Here is a 14,971-nt window from a genome sequence, read left to right on the forward strand (position 1 = left end):
CCTAGAGATCCAGATCATGTATTGAAGAACAATACTGATAAGAACATGTCAGTGATTCAGTTGGCAAATTTAATTTTCTGGATAAAATATTTAACTCTGATCTGAAGAAGGAGGGAATATTCAGTAACAGTCAATTCCTGAATGCTGAAGCTAGTTGAGTCCCTTGTATCATTAACCGTTCAGCACTGGAAAATCTCAGTGGCTGTTTCCGGTGGATTAATCATAACGTTGTGAGAATATTACTACTGACTTAGCCTTCACAGCTAATAAAGACAGACATAACACTTATGGAACAATGTCACGCAAACCGAGGGCTACACCTCATAAACAAACATACCTGCCACCCTGAATGTATCACTGTTCTTGAGAGCAAAACCTTTTCTCTCTGTTATTAGCAGGTGTCGTAACAAGAGGGAACCTACTATGCATTACAAGTAATTGAATCTCACTCCCCTCCCACTCCCCAAAAAGAATATTTCATTGTGGAGAATGCTTGCAAAGAGAGTCTTATACTGAGGCTAAGATCTCAATGCAGATATACAAAATGCATTCCCCCTCCCTTTCTAGTGAGGCAACGTGGCTAAGTCAAGCATCGCATATTGGGGCCCCATGCTGTGATCTACTTTGTGCCTGAACAGCCCGACTTCCTTCGATGAAGTCAATGGGAGAATGTGCTTGGCAACTTAACAAGATCATTAAGGGCTTGGAAAGAGTGTGAAACAGATTCTCCCTGAGTACTGGCATAATCTCTTTCTCAACAAGTTGATGTAGTTACAGTTTCTACTCCCAGTGCAAAATATCAAAATGATTTCCCTTGTTACTTCAGATCCCCTTCACACTGTTACAAAGGAGCCTCTTCTTGCCTTCCATTCTTCTTGGTCCTGTTAGGTAACAAAGCCTTCCTTCATAGCTGAACTTGCAGGTCCAGGCGTCGTGTTCCCCAGTCCCCAACCCAGATAAATAAGAGACCAATAAGACTGGTTTGGATCAAAGCAGGCCACAACTTTATTGAATACAGATGAAAGAGGTTTGGCTTGGGCATGGGGCCATAGAAATACTTCCGGCCCACCAGAAGTGACACTTAGGCCAATCCAGGAGGGGGTTCCTAAGACTTACATCAAATAGGGTGACCCCCCACAGGGACTGCCACTTGGTAAAGTGCCATACTCTGGTTTCTCTTCAGATCGTATAAATCTTTCGCCTTTTACTATAGGGAAAGTGCCTTTGGCCCTGGCCCTGCCTGGGCACATGGACATGACGACTCCTCTCAGATTGCCCCAATGCCCAACCGAGTTGTGACGACTGCTATGAGGTAGGCAAAAACCACCAGGTCAGAGCCAATTTGCCCAGTGGACAAATTCCTACCAGCCCTGTAAAGAATGGCGACCACCGTAGCCGCAGCAAAGTCCTTGACTAACAGCTTAAACAGAGGGTCAGTGGGCAGGGCAACCCAACGAGGGAACAAGCAGGTAACGCCCCAGGTGCAGGTTGCTTAAATGGCCGGGGGGGGGGACCTGAGGGAAGCCTTCCCGCTCCGTCGGCTCTGCCCCCTGGCATAGCCCAAGTCCCAGCCTGCAACCCCATTCGCCAAAGCAGGGTGCAGGCCAGAATCCGGCTCCTGATAGGCAGTGGGGGCTTATGCCATCAATGACTCTTAATACAGCACAATTCACCTAATGTTTGTTGGCTTGCTTAGTCATTTATGGAAAGATTTATATACTGCGTTTCAGCTCTTAAAAGGGTTCTAAGGATGTTCACAATGAGACAAGCCAATCTGAATATACAGTGGTACCTCGGGTTAAGAACTGAATTCATTCCGGAGGTCTGTTCTTAACCTGAAACTGTTCTTAGCCTGAAGCACCACTTTAGCTAATGGGGCCTCCCACTGTCGCCGTGCTGCTGCTGCATGATTTCTATTCTCATCCTGAAGCAAAGTTCTTAACCCGAGGTACTATTTCTGGATTAGTGGAGTCTGTAACCTGAAGCATCTGTAACCTGAAGCGTCTGTAACCCGAGGTACTACTGTAATAACAAATGAATCAAACCACTATAAAAAGCAAGAACCAGCAAAGTTAGTGGTGCTATTGCTATTCTTTTTCAAACATGTAAACTGCTTTTCAGCTAAAAACTATCAAAGTGGTATACAATAAGATAAGATACAAACACTAATAACAATAGAACAATTTTTATAGCTATACAATTAAATTTTCCATAGAATGATTGGGTAGAAAGCTTCGTAGAAAGCCTTCTCAAACAAAAATGCAGCTTAAGTAGCTACCATTAATGGTTAAACTCAATAAGCGTATGGGGTAACAAAAATGCATGGATTGCCTTCCTATAAACCAGGCTTCCTCAACCTCGGCCCTCCAGATGTTTTTGGCCTACAACTCCCATCAGCAGGACCAGTGGTCAGGGATGATGCGAATTGTAGTCTCAAAACATCTGGAGGGCTGAGGTTGAGGAAGCCTGCTGTAAACTATCAGTGGCAGGAGCAAATGAACCTCTCTTCGTAGAAAACTCAACAAATGGGGTCCTGCCAGCCCTTTTATGTGAGCCGTGTCTATCTTTGCCTAATTTGACACATTAAAAAAGCCACCCAGCCATGTTTCCTGTGTTTCAAGTCCAGGGTAGATATGGATCCATATTTTGGTTAACGACATTTTCTTCTCGGAAGCTTTATTTTGCCATTGTGATTTTCTCCTGTCCCATTAGGGCTTGCATGCTTAATTAGTTTTCCAAAACTTACTTTCACTAATACACTTTCTCACTTCCAAAACAACCCTTGAATGCTCATGTTCCCATGTCTACCTTCAGCTGCACCTGGCATGGCTAAGCCTCCTCTGCCTCCTGCTACCACCTGACCAAGATTTCTTTCTCAGTGATTGAAACACCTGTCTCCCCATGCAACTATTTCTCCAATGCCTAGAAGTAATTAGCTACGAATAATTGCTAGGTAAGAAAGGTTATATTAACAAGAGCCATATTACTCATTACATTCAATCCCTTACAGATATGTTGTATTTTTTATTATTATTTCTAGTTATGGTTTGTCAGCTACAATTTTGCCCCTTTTGCCAAGTGCCATCATGTGTTAAACCTGATTCTATGTAGACTTATAAGCATTGCTACTGTTTTTCACTCTGGTAGGGTTACTTTGCTTCTAGAGCTGAACATATTTACACAAGAGAGAAGGTTTTGTTGGAAGAAGAGTTTGGAGATTTGAAGTTATACACAGGAATCATGCTCACATACACTCCTTCTGGAAAGTAGCACAGACTGAGGAAGTCATAAATTACCTGCGAACTACCAATTCATTCTATTGAGCAGAGCCAGGAAAGGAGTTCTGGGCTTCTTTCTTCTTCTTCCAAGATCATAAATCCTCAAAACCCCAGTAGTTTCACATTGGAATAGGGAAAGGTAGTCATTAAAAACAGAAACCACTAACCAAAGCAATTTGAATGCAAAAGAACTACATTAAAGGGTTAAATATTTTAAATATATCTGTCAAATTCATACCTAATTCCTACCAAATTCCAGACTGGAATGCTATAAATGCATATGGTATCTGTAAAACAGTAAATGAATAAGTTAGATTTTTTTTTCATGATTTAGACTTAATAATATGCATATTTACCTGGAAGAGATTCCAAATAAATGCAATGGGATAGAATAAATCATGCATAGGGGATGGGTTGAAAAAATCTCCAGGAAAGAATAGTGTGGGGAAAAAGTTACCTCCCAGCATAGGTACCCAGTTGGCCACTGTGAGAACAGGATTCTGGGTTATATGGGTCTTTGGTCTGCTCTAGTGGGGCACTTCCTAATGTTCTTATATAGCTACTGATCACTGGCTGTTGTAATTCGGGTTTTCCTCAAGTGTGTGTTTAAATTGTGTATTTGTTTTTAAGTACCGCCTGGAGAGACATTGTCAGGCAACACAGCCTAAAAATCTTTTTAGATTAATCTCCATCATCAATAGGCTTGGTTCAAAAATATAACTCATGTTTATAAGTCTGCTCTGCTCTTTTGGTGTGGCAGTGTTGCAGGACAGCAGAGGCTCCACTAGGGCCCCGACGAGGGAACCATGCCTTTTGCACATCATTTTGTTCCTCAGATGAGGTTGGACATCAATTTAACAGAGCAAAGGAAAGGAATCTTCCTGTGTGCACACATAATCATAATAGGAAGAACAGTTGCGACTGGGATGTTTGGATCCCAGAATGCAGCAGTGTATGTTTTAAAAGTGTTCAGTCCAGCTGCTGAGAAGGGATTGCTGGTCACCAATACAAATCAAAGCCACTTTAAAACTGATCAGCTTGATAGATTACAGACCTCTAAAGTACAACCTCATCTACTGAAATGGTTGATGGGGAAGGAAGTATTCAGAAGCACAGATAAATGAGAATGTCATGATTAGCACTGGGGGCATTCCAGTGAATTCAGGTATCTAAAAGTTTCTGGGTAATTGATGCTTGGCTTCTGGGAACCATTCTTTCGAAATGCATATTAACTAGGCTTTTGCAAATGAACTCTTAACACTTCCCTGAAGACACCAGCCCACAACAAGGTTGACATTTAATACCTACAAACTGCTGAGTCATCCTGTCATACGGGGGTGGGATTGGGAGCTTTTGGAAAATTAAACTATTATTATTATTTATATAGTGTTGTAACTGCACATTGCACTCCAGAGCAGTGAGATATACACTAAACATAAAACCAAATTCTCTTCCAGAAGAGCTTATGACATAAATAACAAAGGCAGTTGTTGGGGAAACCTACCTTGCTCCCTCCCCTTATACTCCAGGGTTTAGACATTTTTCAACAACCACCAAAAGTACTTTATATAAACTTTCCCAAGCAATTCGCCTTTGGGAAAAGAAACAAGCCTGAGAAATTTCATCTCCAAATGAGATTGCTTTGGAAGGTTACAAAATGCTGGAACCAAAATGCCTTCTGGTAAGCCTTGCCCCTACACACCTGCTTTAGTTGCTCTGGTGGAAATACAGGTTTCTGCAACCAGAGTGGTTTAGCAGTGTCCCTCACTGTGCTTCACAAGTGGAACAAAGCAAACCAGGGGACTATTGGGTAACTGCTATCCTGAAAGGGACTGGCCTGGCTTCTATTTGCAGAAAGCACATAAGTGCACCTTAGACTCTTGACATGTGTCATTTTGGCAAAATTCTCCACCCCCTCCCAATAAATTATACAGAGGTAATATCTGCTTTTAAGTTGTGCAGTTGACAGCTCTTACTCTTCACAGTAACTGGACAACTAAATGTGGCGACTGCTTTCTGCTGGTGAATCAGCCAACAACAGCCCAAACCAGGAGAACATAGTGCTGCAAGGCTAGACTGGCCTGGTAGAAAGGAGGGACAGGAATTGCCAGGCAAACTGCCTCTGCTGAAATTCCCTCTTCTTCACAGCTATTAAAGGTGCAGGTGCCCTGGCCCCTTTCTCACCTTCCAGTGGCTGCCTTAGCAAAGTGCTAAACAGAGGGACCCCCCCCCCATCAGCCTGCTTGCTGAGGACACAGAAAGCTTCCTTGGGCTGAGTCAGACCATTGGTCTATTTAACTCTGTACTGGCTGTACTGACTGGGAGTGTGGAGCTCCAGGGTTTCAGGCAGGGGACATTCCCAGCAGTGTTAGAAACTCAGAAATATAAGCTGGCCACCATATGGCTTCTTAAACCAGGGTTACAGTTGTGAAAACACAACCATGCTGCAGCTTTCCCACAAACTGCAGCTTCCAGACCTTTCACAAGGGATGCTCCACATAGAGTGCATTGCAGTAATCCAACCTTGCCTGAATGTTCATATTTGTGCAAAAGCGTTGGCTTTGCCACTGAAATTATAGCCCAATAACACAATAAATCTTATTAATCTTTATGACTGCTCTCTAGTATAGGTCAAGATTATTATTCTGTCCCATACTGCAGAACTGGGAAATGGGAAGAGGTGAATCGGAGTAGCTTGCAAACCTAGCGAATTTATACTAGATAAGACATTTGAAGCACATCTTCAGATCTGTTAGCTCCGTCTTTTAGAAGCTATCCCACACTAGCTTTTGAGTATTACACACATACAACTCCTAGAATATTTTCTATTTAATCATGGCATCCAGGACTAAATGCTTTTACAGTGACACAAATGAACAGAGGAAGATGAAAGATTCGGAAAATCAAGGCCCCGATAATGAAAAATACTTCTGTAGTCAGTTTTGTGTTAGCCTATCCTAAATTTCTAGACTGCATTTGGATTATGAGCTCCTGGGCTGAGAAGCGGACAAAAGTTATTACTGATACCTCCTCTTCTCATGTCTCCAAATGCTAGTAACCTGACAAATATAAATATAATCAGTGTTACATGAATGCAGTCCTCCGCAACTGGATCAGCAGTAAGTCTGTTGATTTGAGCCATTATCGGGAATCTAAGAGACATACAAAACTAAATTCTACTTTATTGTAAATCCCTGATTGTATCTGAAGTTATTTTTGGGAACTTTATGGCACACGCTCCCAAACCTGTGTGCAGTTTCCCAATTGAAGTGGAGAAGTTTGATACCATAATCTCTCCATGTTGTGGCTCCAGCTGAAATGAAATTTGATAGAAAACAGTTCAGTGGGGAGGGAATTAAGGAGCTAGTAGAGTATGTGATGTTACATAAAGTTCATGTGGACTTTGTTGGCTGCAGCACTGAAATATAACAGAATAAATCTTTCAATGGTATGGCTGGGCATGTCAGGGATAAGTCTCCTGTAGTTACAGAGTCGCACATTATGCATTGGTCATCCCGAATGAATCACAGGTGGAGCTGCATTATTTAAACACGCAAAAGTTACAGGGGTGTAATTCCACCCCCCTCAAGTCTGGGACAATACCATCTGACCCATGACATGCCAATTTTGCGTTTCTTCTCTCAACAGGTGTAAAGGGGAGTCATCAAAGCAGCGCATTAATGAGATTAAAACAATATTTTAGCTTGGCTCGCAGGCATGTCATTTATCACCATTCTTTTTCATCTTACATGCAACACAAAAAATCCCTGTGGATCACAAAAGCATTCAAGATGTTCCATCATTACTACATTTCATTGAAAGGGAGATGAGAGAGTAAATGCACCTTGTCTGAATAGGGACACATCTAGACTGGAGCCTCCTGGGTTCCTAGTTTAGCTTTTGTGCTTTACAGCGGGACAGGGAGCCCCAAAATAAAGAATATGCAGAGTTTTGGATTCAGAATTTCCCTCTGTGAGTTAGCATCTTTGACCACATGGAGTATACTGCTGGTACCCAGATTTTAATTCATCTGATCTGGACCATCATTTCTGCAGAGACTATACCCTCAAAGTTTCATATGAGGAAGCATTCTTCCCCACCTCTCAATAGAGCCCCCACAGAATTTACTACACGGGAGAGAAGGTTTTGAAGGCATCTGCCAGCAATGATAAGGTGCAGTGATTATGAAGAAGCCATACAAGCTGAACACTCATAATTCAAATGTCAGTTCAGTCATCTTTTCATCGGGTAGATTAATTAAGTTATTGTGTACTCCAGATTTGCCTATCCCACCTGTAATATGGAGATAATAGTATAGGGTTGTTGGAATAATTTTTGACATGCTTACTAACCGACTGGAAAAAAATAAAAGGACATCTAAACAAATAAATACACAAATATTATGGATATAAAACTATGAACATTAACATCTTCAATATCTTAAGGGCTGTTGCATGGAAGGTGGAGCAAGCTTGTCTTCTGCTCTGGAGGGTAGGACTCAAACCAATGGATTCAAGTTACAAGAAAGGAGATTCCGACTAAACATCAGGAAGAATTTTCTGGTGGTAAGAGCTGTTAGACAGTGAAATGGATTCTCTCGGGAGATGGTGGACTCTGAGGCACATGAGTTTCATAACACAGCATTCATTTTGATGATGAGACCGATACTGTTGAAAAATGCAAGTTATATATGTGCTTTGATATGCAGTACAAGAAAAAGTTTATTAAATGGTCCTCCAAGACCCCCAGCAATTTTCAATTGGTCTACACCCACTTCTCTTGGTTTAAGTTATTAGAATCATAGAACTGTAGAGTTGGAAGGGACCCTGAGGATCATCTAGTCCAACCCCTGCAAAGCAGGAATCTGCAGCTGTCCCATATGGATCCCATACGGGGATCGAACCTGCAACCTTGGTGTTATGAGCACCATTCTCTAATGAACTGAGCTATCCAGGCATCCTTCTTCAGATCCATTTCACCAGCATGATTCAGTAACATGAGGCAATTCAGATTTTTGGAATATTTATTTAATACATCATAAGAACTTCAAACCAGTAAGGATTATTATATAGCATCGATATGAATGATGTTGTGACTAGTTCTATACATACACAGAAAGAGAGGGGGAGGGAGGTAGAGAATACGAAGTAAGGGCAGATTAGTTGAATGCCATCTGTCCCAGCTAGATATTTCCTTTCTCCTGTTAGTATTCATATGACATTTACTGCTGCCCCCTTTTTAAAATCCTGGGTGGAAAAACTGAATTATACATGCACATATATCTGTAGTAGAGAAAGCTAAAATGTACAATTTGCCTGGAGGGCCTGCAATTAGGGATTTGCCAAGTCAGCAACATGCTGTAGGGGAATCAAGGAAATCTCCATTAGAATTCCATTAGGACCTGCTGAGATTATCTGCTTTTCTCATTGTATACACATTCTATTACTATTGGAAATGTGTGGGGTTTTATTTTTTATTTTATTTGTTTTTAAAAAGAAACATTCCTACACTCACTCTTAATATTATCATTGGCCTTTGTAGGTTTGTTTAGATGAGCGTAAATGCCCTTCATATATCCTCCTGAATGTTGCATTAGCTAGGCGGGCCTATGGGCCCACCAGCCTTTCCTTGGCCTGTTGGACCTCTGCCAATGTTATCTGATAAACAGTTCATGCCGAACTGCTGAGGCAACCAACATTCAGCCGAACCTCGGGCTGACCCTTGGAAACAAATTCTCAACTAGTGTCACTGTGAATCTTCCTAAGTTGAGGAGGTAATCGTCGGAGGCTCTCCGAGTGCAACAGGTCAAATCTATACAATAAATGTAGAATTTTTTTATTTATTTTTTGCCTTGCGGTTGTACAGGTAGGCTTTAAAGTGCATAGCTTAGCTGGTGCTCGGATGAGCAGCTGAATAAGATTTCCAGTGGCGGGCAGTGGGGCTTCCTTGCCTTGTAACGCTCCTAGCAGAAGTAGAACTCGGATGAAGTAGATTCTAGTTCATGAATTCTTAATGTCACAAGAAAACGGTTCGTCTGTGAGGCACCCGTGTACCTTTTGCTGCCTTCCCTACAGCGATAGAGGGACCAAGGAAGCTGCTTCACCAGGAGACCACTGCTCTACCAAGGCTAGGAAATCTCTCTCTCTCTCTCTGGAAACCTTGGAGAACTGCTGCCATGCTACTAATGGCTACTAGCCATGATGGTTATGCTTGACCTTTGTGGTTGGAGCCAATGATGTTTCTAAATATCAGTTGCTGGAAACCACAGCAGGAGAGGAGTGCTCTCATGCTCAGGTCCTGCTCACGGGTTTGTCACTGTAGGAACAGGATTCTGGAATAGATGGGCCATTGGCCTGATCCAGCAGGAGTCTAAAGGTGGCGGTTATACAGTGGTACCTCGGGTTATGAATGCTCGGGTTATGTCATGTTCTCATGCTGCTCAGAATGGATGCTACTGGGCCAATGGTCTGATGGAATCAGGAAGCTTCCTATTTTCACATTTTGCTTGAAATGCTTTCACCAATGCCCTCAGCCAATTACTTGATCGTTTACAAAAACACATAATTCCTAGGCCCTTGCTTATGAGATTTGAAAGCATCTACGGTTTAAGCAGCCAAACCTGCAACAATCGTCACAAGACGCAGGAAATATCAAAAGTGTCTTATCTTCGACAGAAACAAGATGCAATTGCCTACCATCCTGGCAGATTGTGTTGAACAAGAGTTTAAAGCCATTGATCTTCTTGTTGTTGTTCAAAAATCCGGTTGCGGCCAATGATCTTGGTTCACCAGATGCAAAACAGAAAATTCAATTAGGACTGAATTGTAATTCTCTGCGAAGAAGAAGAAATGGGTGCATAATGGAAAGCCTGACAGACTCATAACTGTGGAAATGGTAGCAGGCGCCGCTGTGATGCAGAAGATCATCAGCCAGCTTACCTTCCAATTCATGTCTGTTGCTAAGTGTTTAGTTACTGTAAATGCTTTGGATTTTACATAATTTATGTAAATTATTAAGCACCTGTTCTCTTCCCAGGAAACAAGGAGATGGAACTGTCTCCTTGGCTTAATTGATTCTTGGCATGAGTTAGCATTGTTTTCTCAGCGACTACAGAGAAACTGTAGCTCCCTAACGGTCAAATTTTGTTGAGAAGACACAGATATGCCTACACTTTTGACTGTCCTATTTTTATTTTGCCAAAAGCATACATCTTGATATGTTCTTTATACTGCCACCTGGATGACATCAGTGGCTCATGCTTTCCCCCCTCTTTTTACTCTTAACTAGGGAAGAGGAAGAAATTTGATTCATTTCGCGTTGAAAGGGAATCTGCCTGATTTGCTTTCCCCAAAACAGCATAAAGCCCAGACACAATCACCCTTTGAAATTGACACTACTGGATGAATTTTGTGAGGCAGCTATCCAGCCAATGAATGTGTGCAAAATTGCATATACATACTAAGGTACAGTGTGTGTAAAAATGCATGTATTTAAAAATAACATGCAGAAATGCATTATATAATAGGGGTAAATATTAATATTAAATAAATGTTCTTCACAAAAAATGTGCATATTGGGCAAAATTGCAAACAAAAATGTGTATATTGGGAGAATTTCACATCAAGATGCTGGTGAATTTTCATGAGGTTTAAATAAATAATAATCACAAACTGATGTGAAAATGTTGAGAACTTAAGGTAGAAAAAAATGAGAAACTGAAAGACACCAAAATTGTTTACTAAGTTTCTTTTTAAAACAGGGCTCCTGTGTATAAGTTACCTGGAAGCAAACTCCATTGAGCTCAGTAGTATTCTGACCACATAGGTTCAACTTGCAGAACACACTGAGATTTAACAAAAGACATTCAGCCAGTTTAAATGTTTCCTTAAACTTTTGATTAAAAACACAACGATTCTTATAAAGAAGTGCTGCCATTTAAACAGCTAGCATGAAATGAAAACCTAATCAAAGGAGGAAGCTGAAAGCCTTGTTACTACTTTATTCACTTGCCAGAGCAAGTAGAATCCATCAATTACTCTAGTGCTCCAGCAGTCAACATTCTGCTTTGAAAAAGGTCCCGTCTGCTCTATACATATAAAGGACCATAATGCTACTTTAGAGAATCATGACTTTTCCTAAAGGATCCTGGGAACTATAGTTTGTTAAGGGTGCTGAGAGTTGTTTGGAGACCCCTATTCCCCTCACAGAGCTACAACCCCTAGGGTGGACTCACAGTCAAATCGCCTTCCTGGAGATCTCAATGATTTATTTTTAAAAGAAAAAGAAGAAACATACAAATCGCTGCAGAAATGTGGAGAACGGAGTTGGAGGTTGGAAAAATGAGAAACAAAGAGAATCAAAATTCACAGAGCCATCCATCACTTATTTGGGGATTTGGCAGAACTGAATCTTTTGGGGAGAAATAATGCACATGCCCTAACAGCTTTCCCCTTTGTAAAGCTCTTGGACCATATCACCAAACTGCTTTCCGGAATAATGAATGTGGGAAGAGTTCCAGCTATATGTACTCACGTGTCAGGCACAGATATGTCAGGACTCCAGCATCTTCTTAGCATATCTTTGCCTGTCCCATGAGGAGACTCACAAGGAGATAGTTTTGAAATGCTAATCACAAGTCCTACATACATAGGAGCCGAAAAGGCAGCAATTGGCCCATAAATGTGATAATACACCACTCAGCGAGACATATAATTTCTATTTGTTTGTTTGTTTGTTTGTTTGTTTGTTTGTTTTCTATACTGCCCTTCATCAGAAGATCCCGGATGGTTTACAATATAAAAGCACAAAAAATATGTAGCATAATAACAAAGAAAACCAATAGCCCCTGCCCCACACAGCGCTCAGGGGTTGCATAAATTGGATGATTTTCCCAGTGAGTCTTTACATCATACCCTGCAAGAAGACAAATAATAATTCTTAGTTATTCTGTAATTTTTTTATTATTTGTTTTTTTCATGCTATTCTCCCTGTTGTGCATTACTGTATAACTGCAATTGATACATGATAAAAGGCTGTTTTTTAAAAAAAGTAAAGCTGAAAATTGTTTTTCCATGAAGAATTTGGCACAAGCCCCTAGTTTCCATGTCCTACTGTAACTCAGCTGATAGCTAAGCCTAAGCATGCAAAACTGAAACCACTACATATTGCTCTCTTGCTATGCCCTGTTGCCATGTTTTCAGACCCTCCGCTGCTTGCCCTGTGTGAAGTTTTAGATTGTAAGCTACTTGGGGCAGGGGGCCATCCTCTTGCAGTCTCTCAAGCACTGGTCATATTGATGGCTCTATAGGAATAATAATAATAATAAAAACAGATATAGCCTGAGGTTTGCAGTGTGTGAGTAAATTCAAAACAACAAATTACTTTTCTCTGTAGGATTGTTGGGACAAACTCTCAGTACCCCAAGTGCGGAAAGGATGTGCTGTCAATGTGAAGTTGTGCGGCTGTATTCTAGGGATGAGGCAGTAAATTATACTTCTGATCTCCTTTGAGGAAGGTATCAAAGGGATGCTTCTAAATTCAAAACACCACAGAATTCTATAAGGACACACTTCACAGATTCACAGGGTTACTTAGTTTGTTATTTCATCTTGGTGATCCTCTTCAAGCCTCCGACCTGGCCTGGTGCACCATGGTGAAAGCTCTAATCTCTTTTCTTAGCACAATATTCCATACAATATTGAGTTTCTTTCCCCCAATCCTTATGGCCTTATACCATCTTCTTTAGATGCTTGTTGGAGTGATCCACAAGCATCCAGTGTTTGTCTTCTGAAGTAAGAAGACTGTTGAATGAAAGATCTTTCCCCTGAGTCTTTGCCCAGTTAATAATGTGCTCTCTTCAGACCAACTGCATCTCTTCAGTAAAAGGCATTTCAATTTTCACATTTCCCTTTCAGCCTTCCAGAGCAGATGTGAGGAGGGCATGGGAGGCTCATGGTTAGAGGAGAGGGAGGGGGAGTTCCCTTGCACAAACAAAAGTCCTTGCACCACTTTTTTATGCAACATGGTATTTCATCATGTATATTTAAAAACAATATAAACCCAAATGCCTGATAAAACAAAAAAATGTCTGAGCAGAAAGCTTTTGCGTGTTCAGACCCAGAGATCTCCCCCCCCCCCTAAATAAATTCACACTTGACTCAAATTTTAGTTTGGTTTTTGGCAGAATTTAGGCCACAACTTTATTGATTACAGAAAGTCAGTGGTTGCATAGGCTCTGGTTCAACAAGCTCCCTGCACCCTTGTAGGCAGCGTTGACCAAACCATTTGAGTCCCTGGATTCCTTTAATGGAATACCCTTCACATAGGGATGGCGAGACTGTTCTCCCATCCCTATCACCTAAACCAGTGCCTATATGCCACACAAGCACCCGCACTTGCCGCCAACCACTCACACCTGTAACCAATCCCTTAACCCCACTGTCACAGTGGTCAGCCACAAATCATTCCCATTTACAGACAGATGAACCCCATCAAGCCTGTAAAGGGACACATCATGGAAGGTAATACCCAGGTGACGGATCACCATCCCACCCAAGGCCAGAACCTTCTTGGCCACTGTGCTCTGGACGCACCTCTTGGCCTCTCAGTGGCAGCTGGGAATCGGCTACCATGCCACACGCATCGCTGCAAGAGCTGTGACAAAAAAACTTTGAGTCCAGGAAAAGCTGCCTTCAACTCTTCCAAGTCCTCCTGCATGCGGGTCAACAGGCTCAAGCCGGGAGCTTCCAGCAAATTGTTCTCGCTCAGCTGCACCACCATCGCCGCAGGCGTGCCTTCCTCAAACACCTTCGCCCGCACCATTGGGAGAAGCTCCTCCCAACGCATTCCTTGTATGGACACCCAGGAAACGCACATGTGGTCAGGGAGTCTGAGCCTGCGTCCGAATCCAGACTCCGCCACCCTCCTGCTGGCCCAGTGGACAATGCTGTGACTATCCAGACGTGCAGAGTAGGCGGACCTAGGAATGAACAAAACAACATTAATAACTGCACCTCAGCGCAGCATCCGAACATAACCACTGTATGCTTCAGATTTCCAGAGGCTCAGATCCTTGATCCTGTCAATGGACAGGCCCCAATGCGCAGCAGTAGTAGCTGCCCCAATACGGAAGGAATGAGGTGCAAACTCACTAGCCAGCAGGCCACATGCTGCGAGTGCCTTATGCATTACTGCAGCAAATTGATGCCTTTTTAACAGGGACCCATCCTCATGGACCAGGAAGAGACCATCCCCAGGTGGGCGAAGTGCTCACTGAATCATAGCACACATACTCCTAGGACGACCCTTAGGACTAGTTGGGACTGGGATCCTGGAAGGCTGGAACTGGGAGAGCAAGGCCGTAGAAGGGTCATAAGCCTCGCTACCTTTGCTCACATCCGAAGGCCCATGGGCCTCAAAAACAGTGGAAGACGTGGAGGGGCCAGGCTGAGAGTCAGGCTGCCTCCCAAATTGCTGAGCCAGCGTCTCAAGCTCTGTATTAAACCTTATCATGGCCACAGGGTCTGAACCAATATCAGCCATAATTGCACTCAAGCGATCCAGTGTATGCTGAGGAACTGTGGGGGCCGGCTCTGAATGCAGGGACTGAGACGGACCTCTAATCACCCGCTTAGAAGGGAGAGCAGGACTGGGATTCCTCTTAATAGGCATCTCAATCCTTACCTTACTGGGTG

The sequence above is a fragment of the Podarcis cretensis genome, assembly GCF_951804945.1.
Source record: "Podarcis cretensis genome assembly, chromosome: 6".
NCBI lineage: Eukaryota > Metazoa > Chordata > Lepidosauria > Squamata > Lacertidae > Podarcis > Podarcis cretensis.